General features: G+C 41.5%; 1 protein-coding gene across 4 annotated transcripts in view; it reads left to right on the plus strand.

Annotated features, from left to right (window-relative positions):
* The window catches only part of SRC (SRC proto-oncogene, non-receptor tyrosine kinase), a 194,686-nt gene that overhangs the window by 70,565 nt on the left and 96,699 nt on the right, over positions 1 to 27,422 (plus strand). Inside the window, exon 1 of one of the 4 annotated variants that reach the window (XM_069243728.1) lies at positions 5,065 to 5,145. The exons of the other annotated variants lie outside the window; for them this stretch is intronic. The gene's annotated coding sequence lies outside the window, so the exon portion shown is untranslated. Of the gene's footprint in view, positions 1 to 5,064; positions 5,146 to 27,422 lie in introns of those variants that run through there. 4 annotated transcript variants of the gene reach the window in all.

A 27,422-nucleotide genomic window follows, 5' to 3' on the forward strand; every position in this document is an offset into this window, starting at 1 on the left:
TGGGCAGGAAACTCTCACTTGCCTGGCATGGGGTGTTAGTTTTCCCTTGACATGCTTCTAAGTCTGCTCAAAAGGTCTTGCATTCAAATCCGTTGTAAAACTTAATAAATTGTGTGGTTTCCTCAAATCTAAAATCCAAGCAATTCAGTAGTCGAGCTTTGTATGCAAGGTGGGTTTCTGCTTCAGTATTGCTCCCTGTATTGAGCACATTAGCTGACAGTTGACACTTGTGGTGATTAAGTAGCGATGAAATACTCGGATCGCCTGATTGCGCATTTATGTGGCTTAATACATGCTCGATCCATGCCTTGGGGTTGGTGCACTCTGAGACTGGGCGGATGTCCAAGGACTTTAGGGAAATTGATAAACAGGACCGCCGGAGCACCATGTAAATAAACAAGGTAATATATTTTACAAACAAGGAATTAATTACGCCAAGAGATCTAATTCGGCTGTCAGCCAGGAGGGATCATGGTGCCTTTCCAGACCATAAATTTGCTACATAGACCGTAGAGAACATAGTTGTGTATACAGGGAATTGAAGATCTATCCTAGTGTCATTGTTCCATGGTTTACATGCATACCAAATCTGTTTGTTCTATTACTTAAATATTTAGTAGTTAGCTTGAGGGAGCTTCATTATAAACTGCATTTGAAAAATCAGCTTCACGAGTTGAAAGATTTAGGAGGGATTTTTGATAGTATCTAAATGTAATCTGTGAAAAGTGGGTGACCTGTCCCAAGAAAGTCTCGTCCCTGCCATGCGTGATACTCCAGGGATTTCAAATGGGTACCAGTTAACGGATATCTATTACCTGCACTTACTCATTTTGTTTTAAAGGAATGGTACCGTAATTTCTCGATTGGGATGCTGTTTTCATAAAACTTTTGGAAATTTAGCAATGTCGACACTCTCTCGCTTGTTTCCATTTCAAGCTCATTAGGAACTTCTATAGGCAACTGGTTCAGGAGCAGAAAACACAATTGATGGCCAGTTGGAGGAGGGTGGCCCAGCAACCTCAATTTTGGCACCATCTGTTGGCATTCACTTATTGACCCACTCTTGATTGCTATCGAAGTGATTCTCTTTGTATCTTTGTTTTCTCTTTTCAATCTGCATACCAAAGTGGGAAGAGTTTGCTTCAATCTGCTGTCATAGAGCTTAAGCTTTCCTGGTCTACTGAAGATATTTTAAAGGAGAGGAGATCAATGGCTTGTAGACACCAGCTGACGAGAGAAGCTTGAGGGGTCTGCACCATGCCCAGTACCTGCCATCTTTGCCCTGTTTCACCATGGCTTTCTATGACATGACGGTTGTATGATGGAACCACGCATGCGGTAACCACGCATGCCTGAACGCGATCGGAACAACGACCGCGTTGTTTTCACACATGCCTTTACCACAATTTTTCGTTCTAAAGGCATGCCTAGTAAAGCATGTGTGGAAACAGTATGCATGGTTGTCGCGTGCCACTCCCACCGTAAAAACAGAAGTACCCCAACCCCCCCACACTTTATAACTAACCTGATACCCCTCCCTGAGCCCTAAAACCGACCCCCACCCCAAAAATAAAACAACCCAACCCCTAAAAACAAAATTATCCCGACCCCCCCCACCTGCCCCTAAAAACAGAAGTACCCCCGAACCCCCACTCCCCAAAAATAAAACTACCCGACCCCGCCTGCCTTGAATACAGAATTATCCCAAACCCCACTCCCTCCCATAAAAACCAACCCCCCCACCTTTCCTAAATAAACAAAAATAAAAAATAAAAATAAAAACACCCCTGAAAAAACCCACCCCCCCTAAATACAAAATTACCCCTAATAACCCCAATGCTTAATTTGTGCTTATTGTTTCCGGTGCGGCGCACCGGCGCTTATTTTTGAGGGCCGGCGCTTATTCTTCTACTCCAGCATTTGCTGCGAGCAAAAGAGACATATGGGAAAGACGGAGGAAGAGAAAAACAAAAAAGCGTGTCAAAGGGAGAGAGCAGAAAGCTGCGCAAGTGAGCTCAAAGGGCAGGAAGTGGCTGTAAATGGGTTCAAGAGGCCCGAGATGGCTTCAGGATTACTCTGCCTCAGTATTCTGTCTTCCCACATTTAATTTCAGCAGCCGCATGTTTAAGATCAGGGCTTTGAGCACCGGCACATTTTTATTTACAAATTAAGTACTGACCCGCCCTAAATACAAAATTACCCCGACGCCCCACCGCACCCCTAAAAACCCAACCCCTTCCCCTAAAAAGGAGACCCTCCCCCCCACCTGTCCTGAATACAAAATTACCCAAAACCTCCACTCCACCCCTAAAAACCCGCCCCCCCACCTGCCCTAATTACAAAATTACCCTGACCCCCACCCCTGAAACCCACCCTAAATACAAAATTACCCCAACCCCCACCTCTAATAACCCGCACCCACCCTAAATACAAAATTACCCCGTCCCCCCCCATCCCTAAAAACCCAACCTCCACCTTCCCTGAATACAAAATAACCCCACCCCTAAAAATCCGACCCCCCCCCCACATGTCCTGAATACAAAATTACCCCAACCCGCCCTAAAAACCTAATTACCCCAGCCCCCCAAACACCCAACCCCCACCCCTAAATACAAAATTACACCACCCCCTCCCTAAAAACCATAGTACCGTCCCTTCCCACCCCTTAAAAAAAAAATAGCCTAACCGCCCCACCCCTAAACACTACCCTCAACCCTGCCCCACTTACCTGACTGCATCCTCTCCCGATGGATCATCCTTTTTCTCTGCCTTTACCCTGCTTGTACGTTGTTCAGGACATGCGTGGCTAAGGTGGAGAGAAAGGCCTGCGTTGCTGAGCTTTTTACCAACCTCACCATAATGTATTTATTTAATAGTGCTGCCATCTGGATATCGCTGTCCAGAGCTCTCTATCGAATGTTTTATGGCAACAATGACAACACTGTCTGCTGTATTCGAGTCATATTCTGAAGTTTATTTACAAAATATGCCATTTCGTTATATAGCCACAGAGATATATAGTAAGGTGGGTTAAGAGGTAAAGAACTCGTGTTGGAAACGAGATACAGATGGTGGCAAGGTCTAGTTCTCTCACTTCTGGTGCGGTCACCCAGTGTTTTGTTGTAATACAAGTTCTGGTTTGGAAAATGAAGTCATTGTATTTTTTTTTTGTACCGAGTGGAGGGCCAAGTCACAACAAGGACCCAAGGCTTGCGTGCTGAGGTCCTATTGACCTCATCTCCCACTTGGGTGCTGGCAGCCCTACAGCGGTGACCCTCAGGATGTCACCTACATACTTCCTACTATGCCGTAAAATGGATCTGTAGTTCACATCTCTTTCCTCTATTGAACATCTTGGGGGCTGCTCTTGAGCCTGGTGGCTACCTGGAATCTTCCATTCAGTAGGTGTGGCAGTCCTTATGCCTGCCCGCCCATCTCTGGAGTCCATGAGGGTCCATTATGCCCACCAGAAGAGGGCTATCCAGGATTGGATAGCCCAGAAATGAGCCTTTCTTTCTAATTCCAGGGAGGGAGACCTGCTCCAAAGTACAAAAACCGCATACACGTTTCTAGAATCTTCCTGAGAGCTCATACATGCTCACTACAGACACGGCCTGCAAGCAGACACCCTGAACTCTCGGCATACACTACTACTCCACAAATGTACATTTAGGCTTTCTCTGGGGTTCACAACAGTGGCACGTGTTTGCATGCACCTTCTCCAAACTCACCATGCATACAAGGTCATCTTAAGGGGCTTAAAGCCACAGCAAGACATATATTTTGGGACCCTCTGTTCTTTGAATTGTATTGCCTGTTTTCTGATCGGACAATCCTGAACGATGCTAAACAATATGCTAATTAAACTTTCACACACACACATCTCTGAAACACGTCTTGCCCAGGGCCCAAAAATCCTTGAAAAGGCACTGGATAGAGTCAAGCGCAGGAAGAGAGAAGTGCCGACAGAGAAATGCATACAAGTGAGACAGACTGATAGAAGTTGATAATGGACAAAGTGGGCAAGGACCCAGGGTCACCCCTTATCTAAGGACCGTCCTTGTAAAGTGACCATGTCTTAAAACGTCTCCGCATGCATGTATTTGTAACCCCGTAGGGGAGAGAGCGTAAACAGCGTGGAGGCCAGTTCAGTGAACGGAGGGAATAGGGCCCCACTGTCAAGGGGACCACCACTCGGCCTTAAGTCTTTCTCAGCCTTGGAGGTGGCTTTTGGACACACAATACCGGCACACTTAGGTTGTAATCTCGGACTCGTCACTACACATTGCATGGGGGCTAGGTGGCTTTTCCATTGAGACACCACTCGGCCCCCACCCTCCACCCCTACCACACGTCATCGGCATTCCAGTTCGATGTGTTTTCCAGGATGAGATCACCCCTCGTATTCTCTGCTCACAGCTTTCACTTCGGGGCCAGACTCCCCGCCCCAGTGAGCTGCTGCCCCCGCCCGGGGCTCTGCGAGGATACAAATGTGCATTCTTTGTGCTTCCGCCTCCGGACAAGTAGTTCTGTCTTTATTCATTGCTGGGACAAGAGAATATGAAAGGAAAGTGGGCTCATGGAGGGAAGACCGTGATGGCTTCTCCGCGGAAGGGCGCATCCCAATGCTTTCTTTTTTTTTTTATCGGGAGAGAGGGTGGTTTTTGCTGAAACCATGAAGTTCGCACTGCATTCCTGAGACGTGGACCTCTCTCTTCCAGCACAAAGCAGCCACTTTGTTCACTGTAGTGAAAAGAGTTGGAGCAAGCATGCTCTTACAGATGTGTCTGTCCGGGGAGGCGGTCGGGTGGGGGAATTCTCGCTCCTCACGTGCCTCTGAATGCAAGGTCTGGCCAGCTTTGCTTGCAATTGCTCATACGGAGTCGGCGGAGGTAGGAGGCGAGGGAGGAATTGGCGAAGGTATTTCTTGCTGTTCTGTCTCCTGAGGGCAGAAATCTGCCTGCCTCAGCAGATCGACAGCTCCCACTCCACCCCCGCCATTTCGTCTCCCTCCTCCCAGCCCCCCCTCCCCACCCTACCAGTGTTGGGCTTAATCACCGGCCAAGCCTGGAGGTGGGGAACTCAGGAGAGCCCACGCAGCAGCCAGGCCCTCCTGTGAGCTGGGAATGCAGCGCCATATACAAGGTAGTTTGTTGTCACAAGTCTGGCAAGTATTGTCATAGTGAATGCATCGGTTGCCCCGGATATGGACAGGTAGGATGACCACCTCCCTCGCGGTCATTAGATAGATTGTGCATTTCTGTGCTTTCGTACAGCTCCTAGGTGTATTCTGGGTGTTGTAGTCTTGTTTTCCTTTCTTTCATTTCATTTCAAAACTGTGATTTGTAGGTGAAAGTTTGAAGACAGTAGACAATGAATTTAACAGAGTAGAGTGAGGTGGTCACCCAATGTGCAGTTTTGCAGTTCTACTAGCATTGGGGGTGAGATTACCAGATGATTTAATGGCAGGAAAGAGATATTGCTCTAGTACCGGACTTTTCTTTTATAAAGGCATGGTTTACATATCTCTTAGTTGAACTGAATCATCTGAAGTGAACCAGGACCACAACTCTCAGAATGAATAAGGTTGGGAAGCCAAAATCTAGAACTGGACCACCGCATCCTTAGTGACATGGAGTTATCTGGTAATTTGCAATTTCAACTTGTTTCGTGCTCTGCACCACTTTTGGTGACATGGTAATAACAGGCCCAGTTTTCTGCTGCTGTACTTTGTCTTAATGATCTCCTATGTTGAGAAATAGTTTTCCATTTTAACTTTCATGATCTTCTAGCAGAATGTGGGGTAGCAAGTATACAATCTTTTATTATGTGAGAAACAGTCCCCACCTTTACTTCTACCAGGGTGAACTGCTGGCAAATCACATCCTCTGTGTTACTGGTCAAAATACCATTGAGTTGGGTAACACCACACATCTGTTCAACATTAGGATGCCCTTTGCTGTGAATGTGCGCCTTACAAATGCACCCATTATCTATTTGTGTGGGCCGGTCTTTATTCTTAATCCTTTAGCCAATCTATACTTAATATGTATCTAATTAAAGACACGCTTCTGGCAGCAGTGTTTGTGTTTTTTTTTTTTTTTTTTTAAACTAGTTCCACCCAAGTCATCTCCAAGGTTCTAGCTTGTTGAGCTGATGGAGGTGGATGTCCAGTGCATCTGTAGGGCCTCTTCTGCAGCTGTTTAATGTTTCGGTGGAACTTCCCTGATTGTGGTCTCCTCCGTTAGCGTCCCGTGAAGCCTGCTGCTTTGGTGTTCAGTTATTGTATAGTATTTTGATTGTTCTTTGGAAGGACTGGTGGTTAATTCTCGCTGCTACTGGTCGCATAGGCATTTGGAAGACTTTCATATGGGACCACGATTTAAGAGATACTTCTGGTCTTTAAGTCTCAGTGGGCTTTTCTCCAGCTCCCCTTTGCATTAATGATTTAGACTGTATTTCTGCCCTTGCAGAATCTGCTTGCAGAGCTGGAATTGCATTATTTCTTTGGGGGTCATGTCACATTTTTCATACATGTTTTTGTTTTGATGTTAAAATTCACACTCTGCCCATTAAACTGGAGTTTGAGAGATGACCGACAAAAATAATTAATTTGACTACTAGACTGAAATATTATAGTTGTTTCTTGATATCATACAATGCTAAGGTTGGAGGGTTATCAATGTATTATTTTTATTAAAAAATGGATTGTCACCTCAAACACGTAAAGGTTATAAGTAACATGCACCATAGAGAAAGATAGTGGACTTATTTACTCACAGTATACAGCAAGTGTTGGTACCCGGATATGCTTACCACTCCTACAATGGTAGTTGATAAAGCTCTAACAATAATGGATATGATTTCATCCTGGTGGCACGTTTATTTTGTCACATTGACGATGAATGGACGAGGAGCAATGCTACTTAAGCCCATTGTAACGATTCGGCTGATTCAATTCTGCGCTTGAATGTGAGCGGCAAACTTAATCAGCAAACACACTTACCGGAAAGATTGGAGGAGCTGAATTGTCACAGTATCGATCATCCCTGTAAAGGAACTGTGAGTCGCTGCCACTGTGCGCAAGGAGTGCACTTTCAAATTTCAGGTGCAGTGAGCTCGCACATGGAGCTGTGCGCGAGGACTGATCGACTTACATAGGTGCTCTCTGGGTAAATACAAGCCCTAATTCCTTCAGACAAAACATGGGACTACATCTTCCCGGCCATCTTTGACGATTGGGAGGATTCCCATTACAGTTGCGATTGTATGTCAATTGACACAGTTATTTACTTTAACTCTGTGCGTTCAGTGATGCGCACACCTTTTAACTACGGAAATAATCAGTAATCTGCTTACACACTTCAACCTTGCGTGTTCGGTGATGTGCACACCTTAACTTCAGAAAATAATTATTTTGGGGGTGAACTGTACATGTCCTGCGCACACCATTTTGATCAGTGAATTTTGTAGTAACACGTGAAACTTAAAAATTGACCTCTAATAGTGGGAAAAAATGTCTGGCAAGGGATTTGTGGTTGGATTCGTTTGAGGCATGTGGGGAAGTATTAGAGGATGGGGAGTGTACACCAGAAAGGCATTTGACCTTACTTAAACCGGACTAGGTGCAATAGGACTGAGAGAATTTAAAAATCTGCTAGTGTTGGACAATGTTGGTGAGGAAGATGTATATAAATGTGCTCTCAAACAAAATCTGCTCTCAAACAGTTACAGGAGAGGTATGGTAGGAAAATTAATGTGGTCATGGAAAGATATAAGTTCTACTCTAGAGAACAAAAAGAAGATGAATAGATTGACCAGTATATGGCAGTGTTGAGAGGACTTCCTGTAACCTGTGCGTTCGAACACCTGACATATGACCACATTTTAAGGGACCAGCTATTAATGAACACTAAATAAAAAAGTCAGGAGAAATTGTGGTCTTTTGGTGAACTGTCTTTAAAAGCTGCGATTGAAGTGGCAAGAGGTATTGAAATTACTGAGAGATGCAATGAGGAAAGAAAATAAAGGCAATGGTACTGTGTGTGCTGTAGGAAGTGAGAAGGGTGGTAAGGAGAAAAATCTTGTGGTCGGTAAAACTAAAGGGCTTCTGTGTTTTAGATGCGGACTTAATACACATTTTAGCAAATTCTAAATTGTGTCCTGCTATTGGCAATACGTGTAATGTGTGTAAGAAGAAAGGACATTTTTCACATGTATGTAAAAGTGTGGGGAAAAAAGTGAATTGTGTTGTGGAGAATTTTAATAATGAGGAGCTTGAGTATGGAACGCGTGACTTGGTGTTCAGTGTACAGAGCAAGAACAGAAGAGAAATGAATATTCAATTGCCAAGGTGTACATTAAGCATTGATTTAGTACAAGTGGAAGCTATGGTGGACTCGTGTGTAGTACACCATAATGGGGAAAAAAATTGTTTGACAAACTATGGCCTGGTAGATTGCTAGAGAATACCACCCTAAGCCCATGTAGTTACTCTGGTCATAAAATTTCTATAGTGGGGTCTGTGCAAGCCGAAATTGGATTTGCTGGGAAAATGTGCTTGGGAGATGTGCTTATAGCAGAAAAAGGAGCTATGATTTTAAGTTGGCCACACTTGAATGAACTCTGAGTGAAAGTTGATCCTAATTCTGATCCACCTGTGTATGCAGTGGGTGAGGGTAATATTATGGGTAAAAATGATACATATTCTGACTTATGGAATTTCCAAATGTTTTTAGCAGCCAGTTAGGAACCCTGCAAAAGTTTAAATATACCATAATTTTAAAAGAAAATGCTATAGCTGTAAGGCAAAAGTTGTGGAATGTTCTGTTTAATTACAGAGGGAAATTAAAATAAATATTACATGATTTATGTCAAAGGGACATTATAGAACCAATTGAAAGATCTGTGGATTTACATTCACTAAATTATGCTATTTGGGTGGATGCTGTTCCATTAACTAATTTGCAAGAATTTGTTTTTTTGACAATTGATTTAGCTAATGCTTAATATCAAATACTGCTGGATCCGGGCTCTCAGCACTCATAACACCTGAAGGTTTGTTTTACTACAAAAGGCTGCCATTTGGTTTAGCTAATGCATCTGCTATGTTCCAGAGCGAATTGTCTAGAGTATTATCAAATATAAATGGTGCGAACGTTTTTCAGGATGACCTATTAATATTTGGAAAGGATGAAAATGATTGCATATTGAGGGAAGTTCACAAGCACTTATGGACAATGGATTAACTGTGATAGAACAAAAATGCAAATTTGGGAAAGAACATGTTAAATATTTGGGTCCCGTAATTTCGGAAGATGGCATTTGTCTGAATTAGCCATGTGAAAGCCATTTGTGATGCTCCGGAACCCAAGTGTAAAGAACAATTGATATCCTTTTTAGGTTTGACACAATTTTATGCACGATTTGTAGAAAACTACGCATCTAAGGTGGAGAATCTTAGAGCGCGATTAAGGAAAAATGCAACATTTTGCTGGGGACAGGAACATACTGAAGAATTTGCAGTATTAAAAAAAAAAAATTGTAAATGCATCATACTTAAGACCATTTGATGAAGATGCAAACTGTATTATTTCTGTGGATGGCAATGGTGCTGTTTTATCCGAAAAAAAAGAATGGTAATGTGTGGGTGGTCGCGTATGCATTCTGCGACTTGGGCTGTGCAGCAATTTAGAATGTATGTGTGGGGTCGCAAATTTAAGAAATGTACGAACCTTAAGCCATTAGAAAATATTTCGAGTCCTGGAGATGGAAGAAATCGGTTAACGAGACTTGCCTCAAAACTGCAAATGTACAATTACGAGGTTATGCATTTACCAGGGAGGGCTAATCGCGTGGCGGATGGGTTATCACGGTTGCCTTTGAAGAATGAGAATTGTGAGGAGGCTGACCATAATGTGTGATGTGGAATTTACATATGACTAAGTAATATCTATTGAGGAGTATGGGACAGAATTGGAATTTTCAGAGGAAAAGTGGATAGAGGAAATGCAAAAAGTTTACATTTTGTCAAAGGTAAAATAATTTCTCAAGAAGGGGTGGCCTTCTGAGCGGCAGTTACAAAGGGAGTGTAGTACTTTTTGAAAGGTCCAAGGATGAGTCTTCCATTATATCCATTGATATTGTTTTGAGGGGCGATAAAATAGTTCCCCTATGGTATCGGTGAACTTATTGTCATATTAGGGCAGGAAGGGCATTGTGGTATAGCAAGTACCAGAAGGAAGATTAAGAAAGGTTTTTGGTGTCTAGGTCTGGATAGTATGGTGGACCGTTAGGTGAGGGAATGAAATGCAATGAGTGCAAGGTAATTGATAAGTCTGTCAAACCAATGGTAGTACCTCTGCAAATGGTTGCATTCCATGAAGTACCTTGGCGGAAGGTGGTGATTGAATTTGGAGCCTTTTGCCACGTTACCATCCAGAGGCGTATGCCATCGTTCTTATTGGTTACTATTCTAAGTGTCGAAGTTCGCATGGTTGATAATGTAACCACAGATGTGGTCCCCGTTTTTTTTTTTTTTAAGAGGATGTGTTTTCTAGGAGGGATTCCTGAAACCCTAATATCGAAAAATTGGTATGCAGCTCACGTCTAGTAAAATGAAATCGTTCTTAAAAAATTTATGGTGTGAATCATGTAAGGGTATCATAACGTCCAGAGGGCAATGGTCAAGTCGAAGGTTCGAAAGGGTATTTAAGGAAGCTATACAGTTGGCTCTGAAATCTAAATTGTCATGGAAGAAGGCTCTTCAGAGCATGTTACTATCCTATAGAATTACACCTCATTTGGTAACAGGATAAACTCAATTTGAGTTGTTGAGGGGAAGGAAACAGTCTTCCAAATTAGATCTATGGTGGTTAAAGAATATGAAAAAAGAGCAGGTATTGACAGATAGTGATGGTCAAATTAAGGAGCGTGTGCTAAAGCACCAAGGTCAAGTGCTGAGTAGAGTCAACAGAGGGAGAACTATGGCTAATCTTGTAGCAAGGCATTATGTACGTGTAAGGAACTCAGGGTTCGTAGAAAACGGGGCATCTCGTTGGTCAGTTCCTATTAAAATAGTGAAGGTGTTGGATGGAGTTGTTAAGCTTGAAGATGTTCAGATACATAATCTGCGGCATGTGAGTCTGCGTGAAGGGGTTAACATGCGTGAAAATGAAGATGATATTGGGGGGTATTTGCTGGGGAGTGATTTCACGTTGCAACCAGTTGTGGTTGCTGATACACATTTTGATACATGTTATGATTATGGTCATAATGCAAACAAGATTGTTTCAACCACTCGTGCTATGCCTCTTTGACGAAGTCAAAGGGAGAAGAAATTACATGGGCATTCCAAAGTATTTGTGATGGAACGTTGAGCATTAGTAATGAAATGTAAATATAGTTAATTTGGTTAGGGTGTGAAATGTAGCTGCTGCAAAGTGTAAATTAGTTATATTGTAATGCAATGGTGACAAAAAGCACTTTTGCGTCAGTTAGGGCATTTTATATTGTGGTGATCAGAATGTTGGGATAGCTATAATGGGGGTAGAATGTGGGGATGGAATGGTTGGGGAGGAAGAATGTTGTGGGCGGCACTTGCTGTGGGGCGGTTGCCGGATGATGTTGTGTTGGCATTGCTCCCTTACGTTGAACCTTTTCCATTAAACGAGTTTGGAAATTATTTCATCCTGGTGGCTTGTTTATTTCTTCACACACACATTCAATAACTAGATTTAAGCCTCAGTTTTATATTCTTGGGAAAGCGTGTGGAGGGTGGGATACAAGTTGTTCAGATATACCAAAGAAAGAAGGAACTTCAGGATCCAAACCAGGTTTAGATAAAAAGTGAATTTCATCAGCAGACCATGAGTTATTAATAAGAAGATGCTGGAACTGATGCTAGTCGAGTATTGAAATTGGGTAGAAGGGTTACTGAATAAAGAGTTGCTCTTCAACTGGCAGTTGCACAAAGTGATGGTGCTCAGGACTGTATATTACCAGTTTGTTTCTTTACTTTGATTTTCACTTGCCATTTTGAAAATAATTTAGTCAAACTGTCATCAAGCTAGTTAAACAAGAAGAAATGCACAGGACATTGGTTTGGGTGATGGTGAGACATTGTGCCATGTGTAACCATCAAGCCGAACCAACAGTTTGGTTCAGGTGGTGTGATTCCTTGAGTCTTTGGGTCTCTGAGGTGCTGAAGACCCTTTGAGTGTGATGAAATGTTTCAAAAGTATGTTTAGCTTGCCTTAAGTCATCAGATCAATTTCACAAACATTGACCACTGGATGATCTGATGCATATGTCACCCCAAATTAGCTCTCTCTAACACCCCATGCCATCAGGAATGGAGCAGTTCAGTATTGGCAGAAGGACCTTGTGGTCAGCACTTCCTAAATGCTCCACAGCATTTGGCAGGCTGCTGCGTCAGAAGTTTGTTTTTATCTCTGCCGTTCGAGCAAAGTTTCTCCTTTCTTTGAAGTCTCACTGTTGTTCTGTGGAAAGCTTTGCTCGAAAGCTATTCTCCAACCAGCCCAAAACTTCCATGCAGACCAATATCCTCAGAATCCTATATTTACTATCCTGGATTGTGTTTTGTGGCTGAAAAACATGCAAAGACCTTTGTACTGCAACTAGCAGAGCTGGAAAAGGCTTGAAAGAGCTGAGAGCCTTTCTCCTTTGTCCTAGACCAATTTGGTCATCACAGCGCGCTGTACAGTGAATTCCCAGAACACTTAGCCAACACATGCTAGAGTTGTCCCCAACCCCCAACACAATGAGTGTCACCCAGTAGTTATTTTTTGGAGTCATTCCCCCACTAACCCATCACACCCTCCACCAAACCCAGGCGTATTTGAAGCATTTGAATTGGTTTCTTAAACACACTTTTGCAATGTGGCGTGTTCTCACCTGACTCCATAACGCACGATAAATAAGCTAATTCCTCTCATAACTCTTGATTTGAAAGAATTATTAAACCCAGATTAAAAAAAAAAATCTGGTTCCATGTGCCGTGACCTGGATTCCAAAATCTGCCTCAAGAAAAGAAAACGATAATTCTGTGCAATAGTTGCTTATAAACATTTTGAGGCAGTAGCTGAAAGTTGTACTGCAGCCACTTCACACAGAAGCCGAATTATGACATTGAAAGAGTTGATTTACCTCAATCCTCTCCACACATAAGCAGTACATCAGGGAACCAGCCCATTGGCTGTATATTGTAAACTTACCAGTTCAATTTTGAGTACAGGTCACCATTAGCCCTTTGGCCTTCAATAACGTGGTAGACAGTCCTATTATTCGAGAGGTGCTCTCATATGCAAAGCAACACTGCATTCCGGGGATTCTCCTGATTGTTTCAGTTCCAAGTCAGTAGACCGTACAAATACAGAATCCAGAGGCACTGGGGTAAACACTCGAAACAGTGGATAGCTCTTATAGTGAAAGACAGAAAAAAATACATCTGTAGAGTTTGTGTAATCTCCTTTCTCAGAGTTACCAGGTGAGAGCAAATGTAGGTTTGCTTGAGCATCTGGGTTAGCGTGAACTCTTCTTAAGTCGACATAGTTTCAATAATTGTTGGAAGTAAGTAAAAGTACTGCAGCTGCTTCTAATCAACACCAGTGCTTCTTTGTAGTACTGGGTATATCTCCCATATGATTGAGTTAGCTAAGTTAGCCTGATACTTACTGAGTAAACTAAAAGGGGTATTTTTATATGTGCATTAGTTTGCATCTTAAGATGTTTTTCAGGTTTTTGCTGCACCATCTAATGGCCTTTTCTAATCATCTTCCAGACTGGAGTTATCTTCTTTACTTTGGTGATGCATTAGAAATGGAGTTAGAAAAGTACATGCTTGGAAAGGTCCTGTGCTATGACATAGCTCTATTCCTTATTATCAGCCAGCGATATCAAAATATTCAAGCCATGTCACTTAATGGTCCACACAGGTCCATAATCTAATGCAGTCAACTACCACCCTATATATTACACCACAATCCCTTACATTATTCTACCCAACGTTGCCAGGCATGATCTATTTTAGCATGTATCGAAACACAACCATATGGAATACCATCGGACTACTTTGACCTTAATCATCACTAGTTCCCGAATGGTAAAAGGGTGCCCAGATTCTGAGTAAACCTCAGGACCATACAGGTGGTGGGATTGTGCTACCTGATTGTGGAATGTGGATGCTTCGACACTCCACGCCCGCAGGACGTCAACTAGTATTTCTGCAAAATGACTACAACTTGTTTACAAGATCACAACCTCGCCTTTGTCTGAAAAGTCAGACCATTGCCACCTACTAATACCTAATCTCCTCTAGCTCATCTATTAGTCCCACCAACCATGTTCATGATCTCACACACCCACATCCCCATTAATGATCACAACTACCTTCTAATTATTTAATCTACTAAAAAAAAGCTTGAGCGAATACATGGAATGGTTTTCTTGAGTAAACCAGGCTAATCCAGTAGCCACCAGTAACCAATAATACTGGACTAATTAGTAACCTTTAGTTCCGGAGAGGCGTACTACCCAGGGTAAAATCCTTCAATGCCTCGTCAGGGATAGTAGGCAATATAATATCCCTCGGTGGGGCAAAAGACATATTGAAAGAGCCAATTTAGCTCCCACAAGTTTTTTACAAGAAAATTAAATTAAAAGAACTTCCAAAAGACCGCTGCAGTTCCTTTTCCAAAAAGTCCATGTTGAATTTGAAATTAAATGCCTTTTTATTGTTTTATTTTTGAAGTTTCATATTGTGCCCACTAGGCCCCTTAGGGCATCGCGCTGTAGTTCAAATGGAAAAACTACATAAACTACTAAAATTGCTCCAGAGTCTCAGAAAAAGTAAAGTGTAGGCAAAACAAGTCACACTTCAAAGTAGCAAAATCAAGAACGAACCATTGCAAGTAACTGTGAATAGAGAGGGGAAAAATATAACAGGGTTTAAATGGCGTCAGTAGGACTCCGCCTAGTTGTGATGCCTTTGGCTTCAAATGACGAGGTAATAGTGACCATCAGACATAGACTGCAGTATAGGAGCAGATAACTCCTATTCACCCACGTGTCCTTTTACTTAAGTCAGAGCATCCGTGGCTATTTATTGTGAGTGTCCGCATCGAGGTCGTGTTTCCTTCTGAGAACCAGACTGGTCACTTCCGGGTTACAGCCCCACCTCTGCGCGTGTACAACCGGGTGATTCTTTAACAGTACTACAGCAGGTGGGCTGCATAGCAGGGACGCGAACAAATCACTCCTTGGGATTTAGAACGTAATTTCAGCATAAACGCAAATGAAATGCCATGCCTTTGGGAAATCATTGACATGCTGTCTTCATTTGCGTGACAGCAGTAGATGTGTTAATCGCTTTCTACGAAAAGGAAACATTGTTCTAATTTCTTCATATGAAATACGTTGTGTGGTGTGATTAAAGCAAACTAACGCACTGTTTGACAAAAACGTTTTTTTTTTTCTCAAGGGTGGAGGCTGGGGGCTCTTTTTAATCCTATGCCCAGAATGTTCCGTTTCGCCAATTGGTTTTATATATGAACATGATTACATGACGTATGTAGATGATGGATTTTCAGGAAAGACTAGGACCTGTATCAACCAGTTGAGAATAACACATTTCCAAAATGTCTAATGTGTTTCTACGCGTGAAGACCGGGCCGGCTTTAGGGCAGTGCGAGTGCGATCGCACTGGGCGCTGGCCTGAAAAAAGGGGGGGGGGCACTTTCTTTAGCAATAATTTAAAATGTAAAAACACCTGGTGTTGAGTTCCTTGTGCATCCAACTTTCAGGCAGCAAAAAAAATGTCAAGATAACTCTTGTGATTAATGTTACTGCTAAAGAGCATTCCACGCTGATGTTTGGTGGGCCCCCTTCCATTTAATGTTTATTGAAAAGTAATTGCGTTTATATATATCACTTACTACCCTGACTGGGCCTTGAACCATTGATGCTTGTCTACACCCTCAGAAACCCACCAACCCTTACTTGAGCCCTCTGTAAGCAAATGCTTTCACGTTGCGTTCTTAAAAGTGACATTCCACAACTTGAACTGACGTGCAGCAATAGAAGTGCTTTATAATGTGAGCTGAGCCCTCTACAGAGCTGATGTATATGATTAAAAAAACTGAGTTTGGTCTTGGGTCTCGTTGTAACTTGCATGCCCTGCCCAGTACCCCGCGCTATCTGTTAGACCTTGAGCCAACCATGTTATCGGTACCACTTGGAGGATGGGTTCTAATATGATTTATTGGCAAGGTATGGACGCCTAGAGATGGAAAATATGTGATAGCAAATCATAACTCTTTGCCTTTTGTCAGTTACCACTCCACGCCCAAGATACCTGGACATTTTCCATAATTATGTGAATTTTATTATTAGAAATTATAATTACACTAAATGTGATTATATACTTAATATACTCATAATTACAATTATAATCAACTACACAAAGTAAAATGTATACATTTTTTTAAATTAATTTCGTTTTCTAGAGCTGGCTGTGAATGACCATGCAGCATCATGAAGAAGTCTGAAACAAACACACCCTGTCCTTCAGATCCCCAGTCTATAATTCATTTATGGTCAAATGTCCAACATGGAGTTACGCTGACAAGCCCACAGGGCTACTCATCATGGAAAACTTTGTTAGAGGCAGCTTAAGTAAGAAATCACATTCCACTGTTAGATATTGCGAGACATTCCCCAAGTATTTTACCTCAGGAAGTGCAGGAGCCTGTTTACTATGAAGAGAGAGATTTACAGACTATTAAGCGAAAAGCTGAAGCAAGTGTCCGGGATGATGCTGAAAAGACTGAGTGCACGAGTAAACACTTAAAGAGAAGAACACAATTAAGGCCAAACTTGTAAGCTGAGGAATGTATATTTTGTGCTAAAATGCTACAAGGGAACATCAGCATGTGAGAAATTAATCAAGGCCACTGAGCTAAGAGCTGACAAAGGGCATTGAGTGTGCAACTATTAATTGTGATTGAAAGATGTTAGCAGTTTGTAACGGGGATATAGCGGCTGCAGAAGTCCATTATCATACCTCTTGTTATATGAACTATTCAAGGGTTAAAGCAAAGGAGGAAGATCAAGCATCTAGCATTCAAACCAATGATCTCTATGTAAATATGAGAGATGAAGCATATGACGAACTATTTCAATACATTTGAACTGTGATCATTCCTAACACAGGTAATACGTGTGATGACTCTCACTAAAAGGCTTGAAACCCTCATGACATGTAGAGGAATACAAGGAAAGACGAATCAACCAAGAAGCATATTTGAAGAAAATTGGACTCAGAGTTCGGTTACAGCCTCCACATATTCCTAGATGACTAAGGAAAATTACTGGCCCAATTTTATAGTGTCATGCTACAGGATGTTTTAAGAGAAAAGCAGAGTTTGAAAAGAGAATTCAGTTTAAAAGGTTGAGGGAACAGACATGAACAAGATCATTGTTCAACCATCATCACAAATGAGAACAATGATTAAAACAAACTTGATATCAACACCATGGCCATATCATCCATCAGAAGTTGATAAATATTCATTTACAGTGCCTGATTACCTTAAACGGTTCCTATTAAGACTTCTTACTGGACAGCCAGAAAACACACAGCTGTCCAAAAGGGTTGCCTTACTTGTGCAATCATTCAGTCTGGACATTATTTATGCAGTCACAAATGGCCAGCAGAAACCTCCACAAGCAATTGTTACATAAAAACGCTGACAGGCAATGTTTAAATCATTCGTACTCTAAACAGATTTGGACATGGGACTTCATACTCACAACTGGAAGAAAATGATACCGCCTCGTGTCTTCAGGAACTTGCTGCCACCTTAAATGAGCAAATCGTTCTTTCAGCCTCATGTCTTCACTAACTTGTAATGGGATAATATTGATAGGCTGGAAGAGAGACTTGCTGGTAAAGGGACAACTCATCGAGTCAAGGGTATAGCTGTGCAGCCCAAGTTGTTTGGACCACAAACATTTAAAGCTCCTCTCCCAAGCATTGAGAAACAACAGCAAAGAACATTGATCACTGCAAATATTGAAGAATTGTTCATGTATGTTTCTAGTGAACGAGTTGGGCCTCAGCCATTGATGACATACTAAAAACATGCCTCAAATGTGTTGCCCAATTGAAGCTTGCACAAAATAAGAACATAATCTGTGTTAGTACGAGCCTTGCACAGATAATACCAAGTTGGAAAGGATTTAGCACAAGGACTAGTGACCTAGTAAGTGTATCACAGGATTCCATTGTCTACTTGTCCCCTAGTAATGCCCCTGCAACTGAGTTGACAACTGTTTCTGAAATTTTGAAACAGTCAAAGCGGATAAGGGAATCACTGCATTTGGAGAAAAGTTTAATGGCCCTGGGGAAAGCTCTCTACGCAAAAGCAACTGAGATAGTGTGGAAGCATAAAGCAACATACAACAGAATCAGTTTTTTGAATGGACACATTTCACACCATTTACAATGTCATGTCCATTCTTGGAAAACTTTCAATACACTGGCCTTCACAACCTTTGCATTGAAGCAGACCTGATAGCAGAAGGATTAATATCATCAGTACTGGAAGGTCGTATGTACAGTATGTGCAGTTTGAGTGCCCAAATGCGTGTATAAAGCTGTATAGACTGGCCTGGTTGAAACTTACCCCGTGGCTGGAGAAGAATTACGAAGAGGACATTCAGGTAGTCTACTCTTTCAATGAGGATGTTAATGACTTTGCAAAAGACCTCTGCCAACAGAGATTAGATGACCTCTTGCAGATTGCTGCATTTGCCAAAGTAAAACAACTTTAGGATGTATTCCTAGAACATCTTCGTCATGACATTGGAGATCTCTCTGTATTTTAAATATTGTATGTGGATATTGTTAAAAATGTCTTGCCGGTTTTGCTGAGTGCTGCTTGACAAGGAAATTGGCATTTACATCGTAATGCTATACGCTCTATAATCACGTGCTGTTTTGAGTACGACAGGATGAATTACGCTAGAGATCTTCCTTTATACCATGCCAAATTAACATTACTTCCATTGAAGCAGCCACAGGTGGACCAAACATTCATCAACTGATCCTTTTCAGTGCAACTGTCAGGTGTTAATCCATTTGGATTAATTCCTGTCGATCAAGCGATTGAGGTAACAGTGAACAAAGAACCACAGACTTCTGGTGGTATGACAAGGTTCACCCTCAAGGCTGGTGCAGTGAAAATATATTATATGATAGCTGAACCCAGAAGAGTCTTTTTGGGTCAAATAATGTCAAATGGTTCATAACAACAGATCATATCTTACTCATGCAGACCTACATAAGTCACAAATTGAAAAAGACGAAGATACTGTTACAAGAGCTGTTAGTCTGGTTCAAAGCAGGATAAACCCATTTGTTTGGCCACATGAGCTCATTGGTCTCTCCACTGTATAAAAGGTATCTCAAGACATAGTAGCCGACATAATGAAAGTGCATAAAATAGGTTAACCGTGCTATACAGACTGCAAACTTGAGCAACATGAGAATAAGCCTCCTGTTAAGTTTCATGATCCAGTGAAAATGAACAAGCTAAAGACCTTCACTAACATGTCCAAGAAGAAGGCAGTCGAAAGCATTAGCAGGAAAATCCTCATGAAAGCAGACAAAGCACTATTTGGTTGAATCGTTGTGACAGCACAGAATTGGAACTTTCAAATGGCAGATGTACTCTCTCATCCCTTAGGACCTTTACCAAGGGCTTTAGCAACTCCAAAAGGTCTGTTGCAAAAGACAGACAAAGCTGTTTCAGCAAAATACTTTCAGAAAAACTTTACCTCTGTTGAGGAAATACCTGGAAATTCTGCCACGCTGATTGATAATATGGCTCTTGTTGAGAGAGTAAAAAGAGAGGAATCAACCTTTGTGAGATGGCTATGTCTGTCTTGTCCATCCCCATGGCTTTGCAGGAAGGAAATAAGAGTCAAAGAATTGATCTTGTATTTAATACATACAATGAGATGTCTATTAAGAACAGTGAAAGGACAATCAGAGGGGAAGAACTCAGGCAACATTTGCAGAGCATCTCATTTTCCAAGATTGTCACAGTGGAGGAAATTCCTAAGCCACCTAAGGAATAAAATAACTAATCACATTTCTTGGTAAGGAATGGAGGAAACCAGAGTATTTTGTAAAAATTTAGAATAAAACACTGTTTGTGAACTGTGAAGATGAATGCTACAAAATCACATCTGAAGGGAGCCACAAAGTGCCTGATCTCAACTGTACACAAGAAGAAGCAGATGGTTGTTTGTAGCTGCCTGCTGCACATGCTGCTAAGGAGGGTTATGAGGCAGCAATGATAAGCTCAGATGACACCAATGTGTTAATTATGTGTTGAGAATTCCATGACAGAATCCTAAATTAATTCTGAAATGTGGTAAAAAAATACACATGCGAATCCTTGACATTGGGATAATAGCTTAAACTCTTGGTGAAAATATTTGTCAAACTGTGTCTCAGTACGTTTACCGGATGTGATACAGAAAACACATTTGCCATAAAAGGAAAAGTAAGTGTGTTCAAAATCCTGTCTGCTAACCGACATACACAGGAAACATTTTCTCAGCTCGATGAGGGGATCTGTCTGAAGAGATAATGGACACATTGGAGCAATGCTCATGCTTGCTGTATGCGCTCAAATCTTTGGTTCATCATGTGAATGACTTGAGATATCACCTACTCTGCGCAAAGAAGGGGTAGACACACTCATCAACTTCCACCTTAGCAGGGACTGTCTGAAGGAACATGCTGAACATGCAAATTATCAAGCCGCCATAGAGATGTCTTCTGAATGATCCAGACACCCAGCCCAATTATGAGAGGGTGGAAGTTGGAAAAACACGAGGAAGCAGAGCAACTGGTAGTAGACTGGATGGAGGGGCAGCCAGCACCGCAGGCTGTGTTACATCTACTACTAGACTACTAGACTATTAGGCATTTGCAACTGCATTAGAAACTGCTATATATTTGCTGTCTAAGTGACCTCAAGTGCACTGATGTGCAGACTTCCTGCCTGTGAAAATCAAATAGAAGCAGAGAATGATGACACCCCTTCAGAAGAAGTTGACGAATGTGAATGATAAAATTGTGTTTTTGTTCACTCATGACATACACTGTTTATATAAAATGTGACCACTATTATGATTTGAAATTGTAAGTGGAAATTATGCATCTAATCTATATCCATATATGAGGAATACAATGAAGTTGTGCTATTATTTTAAGGCCTATATTGTTATTACAATTAATATTTATCAAAAATATGAAAAACATGATTTTTTCTGCTATTGTTGCAGTATTTGACAAAAGGCAAAGAGTGATGACTTCTCTCATATTTTACATCTCTAGGCACACATACCTTGGGAAAAAATCACCCTCTTCCCCTCCCCCCCCACTTCAGTGGTACCAGTGGTCTAAATTTGGGGTCCTTGCTCATGGCCTATGTGTTATGCGTATTAAAGGGTCTTCTACATAGAATACAGGTGTGGTGAACAAGGAGCTTAATTTGATGCCAGAGAAGTATTTTAATTATAAGAGTACCCGAAGTAAATGTACCCCTTTAATTCGAAAACGATAACAGCTTTGTACATAGTACACTATGGCTGCCATATTAAATTTTCACTTGGTCATCGGTCGATCATACAGTGACCTTGAAACCTCTTTTAAAGTTCAATGGAATCTTTCAAATTAGTCTTTCATGATTGTAAATAATTAGGTCTATGATTAACATACACTCTCCTCAATGGTTAATATGTAGTAGCACAAATCTTCATCTTGTTTTACCTCCTCCTTCACGCAGCCCTAACTTCCTTTCAAGCAGGGCGCACACATCCTAAAAAAATGGAAGCAGGACGAATAACTAAGTTAGGAAGTGTGCACGACATCATGGTACATAACGTGTGAAATTGTACGTGGCATCACAGGAGGTGACATCCCAAGAAGTGACTTCAGATTTCAACACCATTGACATATGTTTAGCCGTTCTATCATGAGTATATCTGACACATTACAAGATTTATCAAGTGAGATTTTGCATCGGGCTGTGCCAGTAAAGTGACACAACCCAACACAAAATCTGGTCCTAGGCTATACGTTTTTTTTTTTTTTTTTTAACTCTACCACAAAGAAATTGGCAGCATGTAGCAATGAGGCAGTAAAATGGTTCTGCTTACTTTGCTGCCAAGCCTGCATTTTAAAATACCTTATGGGGTTAAGACACGTGCCGGAGAGATCTTTTTGTTCCCAGTAAATGTCAGGGAATACCAACAATGATATAATAACTCTGGTGGTAAACACATTTGATAGAGAGATCTGTGTTTTGTCTAGTCACTGCTTTAAATCAAAGTAGCATAGAAGGTTAATATGTCTCCTGCAAAGCACATCATGTAACATGCAGATGACAGATTCTTATTTTATGTAAGTATTTAAGTAAGTGGGTTACTACTTTTAACACAGATATCCTTTCATTATTTGTAGTTCATAAACTGTAGTATTTCTAATATAGCACAGTGAGCTATGAAGGACATGTGGCTCCTATGTTTGTAAACTCATTGTATTATGTAACATCCTGTACATAGATTTACAAACGATTGGACTGCAAAAATGTCGGGTGTGTTGGTCTATTCCTGTATTTACACAAATAAACAAAATAGTGGCACTTAAATTTCTTTTATAGCGCTACTCATCCCAATTTGTCAGTGTGATTTAAAGTGCTCCGACACCCTGCATTGGGATGGGGAGTGCTTAGAAGAAATAAAACAAAATAGCGGTGTTTGAATTGTTGTTTATGTATATACTGGGACAGACCACATCTGATATTTTCAGGGCATGCATATCTCTTATATGTAGGGACTGAACAAAGTCAAAATAATGCCACTCTTAAGTACATGTGAAGTGATCCGCTGTGTGCCTTTTTTCCCTTCCAGTACCTTTTAGATGTTGGGCTTCAGAAAGCTCCCAGCCAGGATACTCCAACAAAAGGGGGCCTGACGGCCCCTTAACTTCGGCCTTTGTTTTCTGCCAGCTGGAATTTAAAATAAAGTCCCCTCTCTGCCTGCATGCTGCTGCTCGAAACAAAGCAGACCCCCTGCTTAATGTGCCCCGGTGTCCGAGACTTACACCAGGACGAATTCAGCATATTTTTGTGGGGGCCAAACTTCTTGGCAGGGTGGACAGTGTCCAGCCGGCCAAAATAGTGGATGGACGCCATGAACGAGCGTGTACCCCTGACTTTTGCTCTGCTGTCAAGTCAGTTGTTGATAAATGTGCATGAATATAATTATCACTAGATCCACAGTTTTTAATCATTTAACGTTTTGTAGTAAAATTGTAGCACCTGGCGGACAGCAGTCAGTCAACTAGCAGACTGACGGTAATTGCAGGGGTTGTTGCCCAAATAGTGCATTTTGCCCGCGTACTGCTCACCAAATATATCATTAGGTAATGCCCAGCGGAAACGTGATCTCAGCCATCGACTTTTACTGCTTAATTTAACCTTATAATCAGAGTGCCAGGGAATAGATTAAAGTCTGGTCAAGACAGCAGTGCACACAGGTATTTTATCAGTGTGTGTGCTCCCTGTTGGCATCTATTTTATTTCAGTGTACATTTTTTATTTATTTTTATTTTATAGAGATAAATGTTTACAAGACACTTTCAGCTCTTGCACGAGCTTCCAGTATCTTTTGAATTTTGGGTCTGGCTTGACAGACCCATCTCTGGTGTTCTGTTGTTAGCAATGTGTTAAAATACACAGTTGGACTTGGCTCCAACCATAGTAGTAGTCCAGTTCTCACCTCATAATATGAGATGATCGATGTATCAAGATTCCTCCTTTGGATATTTGCACTACAGTTCAAAAGGAACTATTTTGCATCTCCAACGTAAACTGAATAATCACATTAAGTGCTAGATCTCATAAATGCATTAGATAAAGAAAGTGTTTTTTTGTCTGGCTTCACAGCACAACTCTTGCATTACCTTGTGTGCAAAATAAAAAAGAAACTTCAGAAGCCCTACTGAAAAGAGGGCTGCCACTCTTTCCACAAGTTGTTAAGCTGATGTACACAATTTGACCATGCTGGAGTTGTGCACTTCCACTGAAAGAGTGCTTGTAGTACTCTTTTTGTATTGTGAGAAAGGTTATGTTCCATACAGCAGGATGAGTTGGTTATGGTGACACGTCAGTGATCAAGACACTAGTCTTGATCGGATTATTATTTAAAGTTACAGCAAAGGCTGTAGCCTTGAATTATTTAACGTTCAACTCAGAAAAAATTTAAGGGTGGATAGTTATTACTTTGCTAAAGAACCTAGAGATGTTTTTGTTATACAGAATGTCACAGATTTTAATAGAAAGCAAGTTTTTTTTTTTTTTTAGAGTTTGTTAGGCCCTGTGACAAAGCTAGGGTAGAAGGTATGCTCTTTGATAACACTTGTTAGGCCCTCTAAAGAGGGAATGTATGACTATATGCATGGTAGTTGCCTTGTGGGACAGCTTATGCTCAATACTGTAGGCCTGAGTTGGTTATGGTGATACATGATAAAGGCTGCATACCAGACTGATTTATTGGGAAAAGATTTGACAGATGTTATAGCTCTGATTTATTTATTAGAAAAAGTTATGACAAAGAAGTCCTGACTTATTTATGGTGAAAATCATTTGTTACAGCCAGTAAGCTTTTGACAGTGGATTGTAAATACACTGTTAGTTTGTATTTTGACACATGGAATCTAGCAAATTACTGTTGTGAGCAAGAGGTTCGTTGTTGGTTACCTCATCTGACAAATCCATGGAGTACAAGATCTGCTGTTTGGTAATTCTTTTTTTTTTTTTTTTTAACCCTTTCGAGAAAAGGTTGCATATTATTTCAACAACTGTAATTTGGTATTTGCTTGAGATTTTATGACTGTGTATTATGGTTGCCAGCTTATGTGCAATATATTGGGCCTGAGTTGGTTATGGAGACAAGCCAGTAATCAAGGCTATAGGTTTGACTGGTTAAATAGGAATAATAATGTTTGACTTTGGTATGATTTTGTTTATTTTATTACAATTTACAGCATATTTACAACAAATTCAGAAGCCCTGACTTATTGTAAAAAGTGCATGTTAAAGCCAATAGGCTTTTAGCGGTGGATTGTTAATCTGTGTTAAGGTATGTACGTAGATATTTTATTACATTGAATTCACAAATTTCCAAAATGTCACAGTGGGTTTTAAAGGGTTAACACTTTCCTATATCTCTGGCTTTTCATCTCTCAAAACATGACTGAATCGTTTCAGTCACATTTTAAATTTTTAATAAATATAATTGGCAGGTTAAGGGCTCTGAATCTTTCACTTATTTTAAAACTCAAGTTTTGCACAATGCATACCATATATTTTTTTTTTTTTTCCACCAAGTGGGGCATGCACCGAATGTGACTGACCACAGGTGCGGATAGGGATATCCGGAAGTATAGAAAACAAGCAGTTGCAATGCAATCGGTCTCAAGTTTTCTCGAGTTAGAGCTATTAACGTTTTAAACTCCTAACCCGACTTTTCTTGCAACATAAACTGAAAAGTAAAACAGTTTCACATAAACGATCCGACGACCGCCCTCAGCACGAAGACACACAAAAAGAAACAAGTTTGCTCGTATCAGCAAAAGTGCAATTATCCACAGCCAGCAAAAGTGCAGTTATCCATGTAATAGTCAGTCATACAAAGCACTCGATTACTCCCTATTGAGATTGTGCTTCCTACAAAATAAAATAAAAAAGTAGTCCAGAAACCATCGAGCCTCCGATTTTTTTCAGTAGTTGCCCGGTGCCCTCGAGGAGGGTAAGCACCCGAAAAGGCATGACCTGCGCATGCCTTTCACTAATTAAATCAAGCAAATTTTAAAAGGCAAGCCCACAAACCAACCAAACTAATAGGCGTGGTTAAAAGCCCATAGAGAGATTACACCAGGGACAGAGCGCTTTGCGTGCTCGACCCTAAAAAGAAGGCAAGCGACTCACTAGTCAAAAAGAAATCACTATCAGCCGATTCAAGTGCCTAAAACAGATGCTTTTTTGTCTGTGACTCTTGGCAGGTTGGGGGCTGAGGCCTGCACCCAACCATTGTTTCCCACAGCCATGGGACATGAAATTAAGCACATCCTAAAAACTTCCATGAAATTCATTAAGAAAAACCACAGTTAAAACCTGATCTATGGGACTCACTCAAACATGTAAAACCCAGGTGTAGCCCGTCCTTTAGGACGGAGGGACCACGCCCCCCCACACACCTTTTGCCCGTAATGAAGAGTGCCTGTCAGGCTGAGTAAAGGTCAGCCTGACAGACGCACTTCAAGTTCAGCTCAGGCAGCCAGGATCCAGATATACACGATGTGGGCAGACTCCTGGTTGCCTAAGTTGAACTTTTGCTGGGCTGAAGAGGTCACAGCTCGTATGGGCGTGACCTCCTCGGCTCCGCAAAGGTGTCTCGAGGCCCTCCCCCCTCGGTGACGAGGGAAGCATCACCCATTGACTCCGACCTGGGTGCTTCAGGTTTAAGCCCTGATGCACCCAGGACGAGTGTCAATCGGTGACACCTCATCAGAGTGGGGTGGGGTCAGAAGTCTCACTGATCCCATCCCACTCTGTGACAAACTTGGGACTGCTGCCTTCCCTCATTTGCTGACCTAAGCTGAAGGTAAGTGCGTGTTTTTTTTTTTTGTTTTTTTTTAAATGAATGTTTGGTGCGGGTGTGTTTGAATGTTGATGAGTGTTGTGAATGGAAGTGCGTGCGTGAATGAATTAATGTGCTTCCCACCTGCCCCCCTCCCTCCTAAAATTGCAGGCCGCCACTGGTAAAACCACTGTAATCTGCTACTTATGGTTACCAATGCACATAACACATGCACAACTCGCCCGTCCACATCCTCAAAACAGCAGTGTGCCAGTGGCGCAGAAACAGAAAGCCATCAAGTTATTAACCTGGTGGCGTGTGAATTATGGCCTGTGTAGTGTGCACTGTAACTGTTCAGTGAATTAAAAATATAATACTGACCGGGGCATTCGGCTAGCCCTCTTCAGCCATTGATCTGTTCAGTGCCAAGGCTGCAGGCCCAGTCTTTGATTTTATTTCTGATTTCGTTACATAGGGACTATTTATTGAGTCTGCAGGTTCAGTGGTAAATTTTCCTTTTATGAATTCTGGGTGTTGGGTTATTGTACGTGAGGGCTTTACTGTTTTCACTCTCCTATCTCAGTTGGTAACCTGCCCATTGCCTGCCTGTTAAAAATAGTTTTATCAAGGCCTTACTATCTGTGACCCTTTCTCCTTTAGCGCGAGTCAGAGTCTGATAGTAA

This window comes from Pleurodeles waltl, chromosome 7 (genome assembly GCF_031143425.1).
Source record: "Pleurodeles waltl isolate 20211129_DDA chromosome 7, aPleWal1.hap1.20221129, whole genome shotgun sequence".
Classification (NCBI taxonomy): Eukaryota; Metazoa; Chordata; class Amphibia; order Caudata; family Salamandridae; genus Pleurodeles; species Pleurodeles waltl.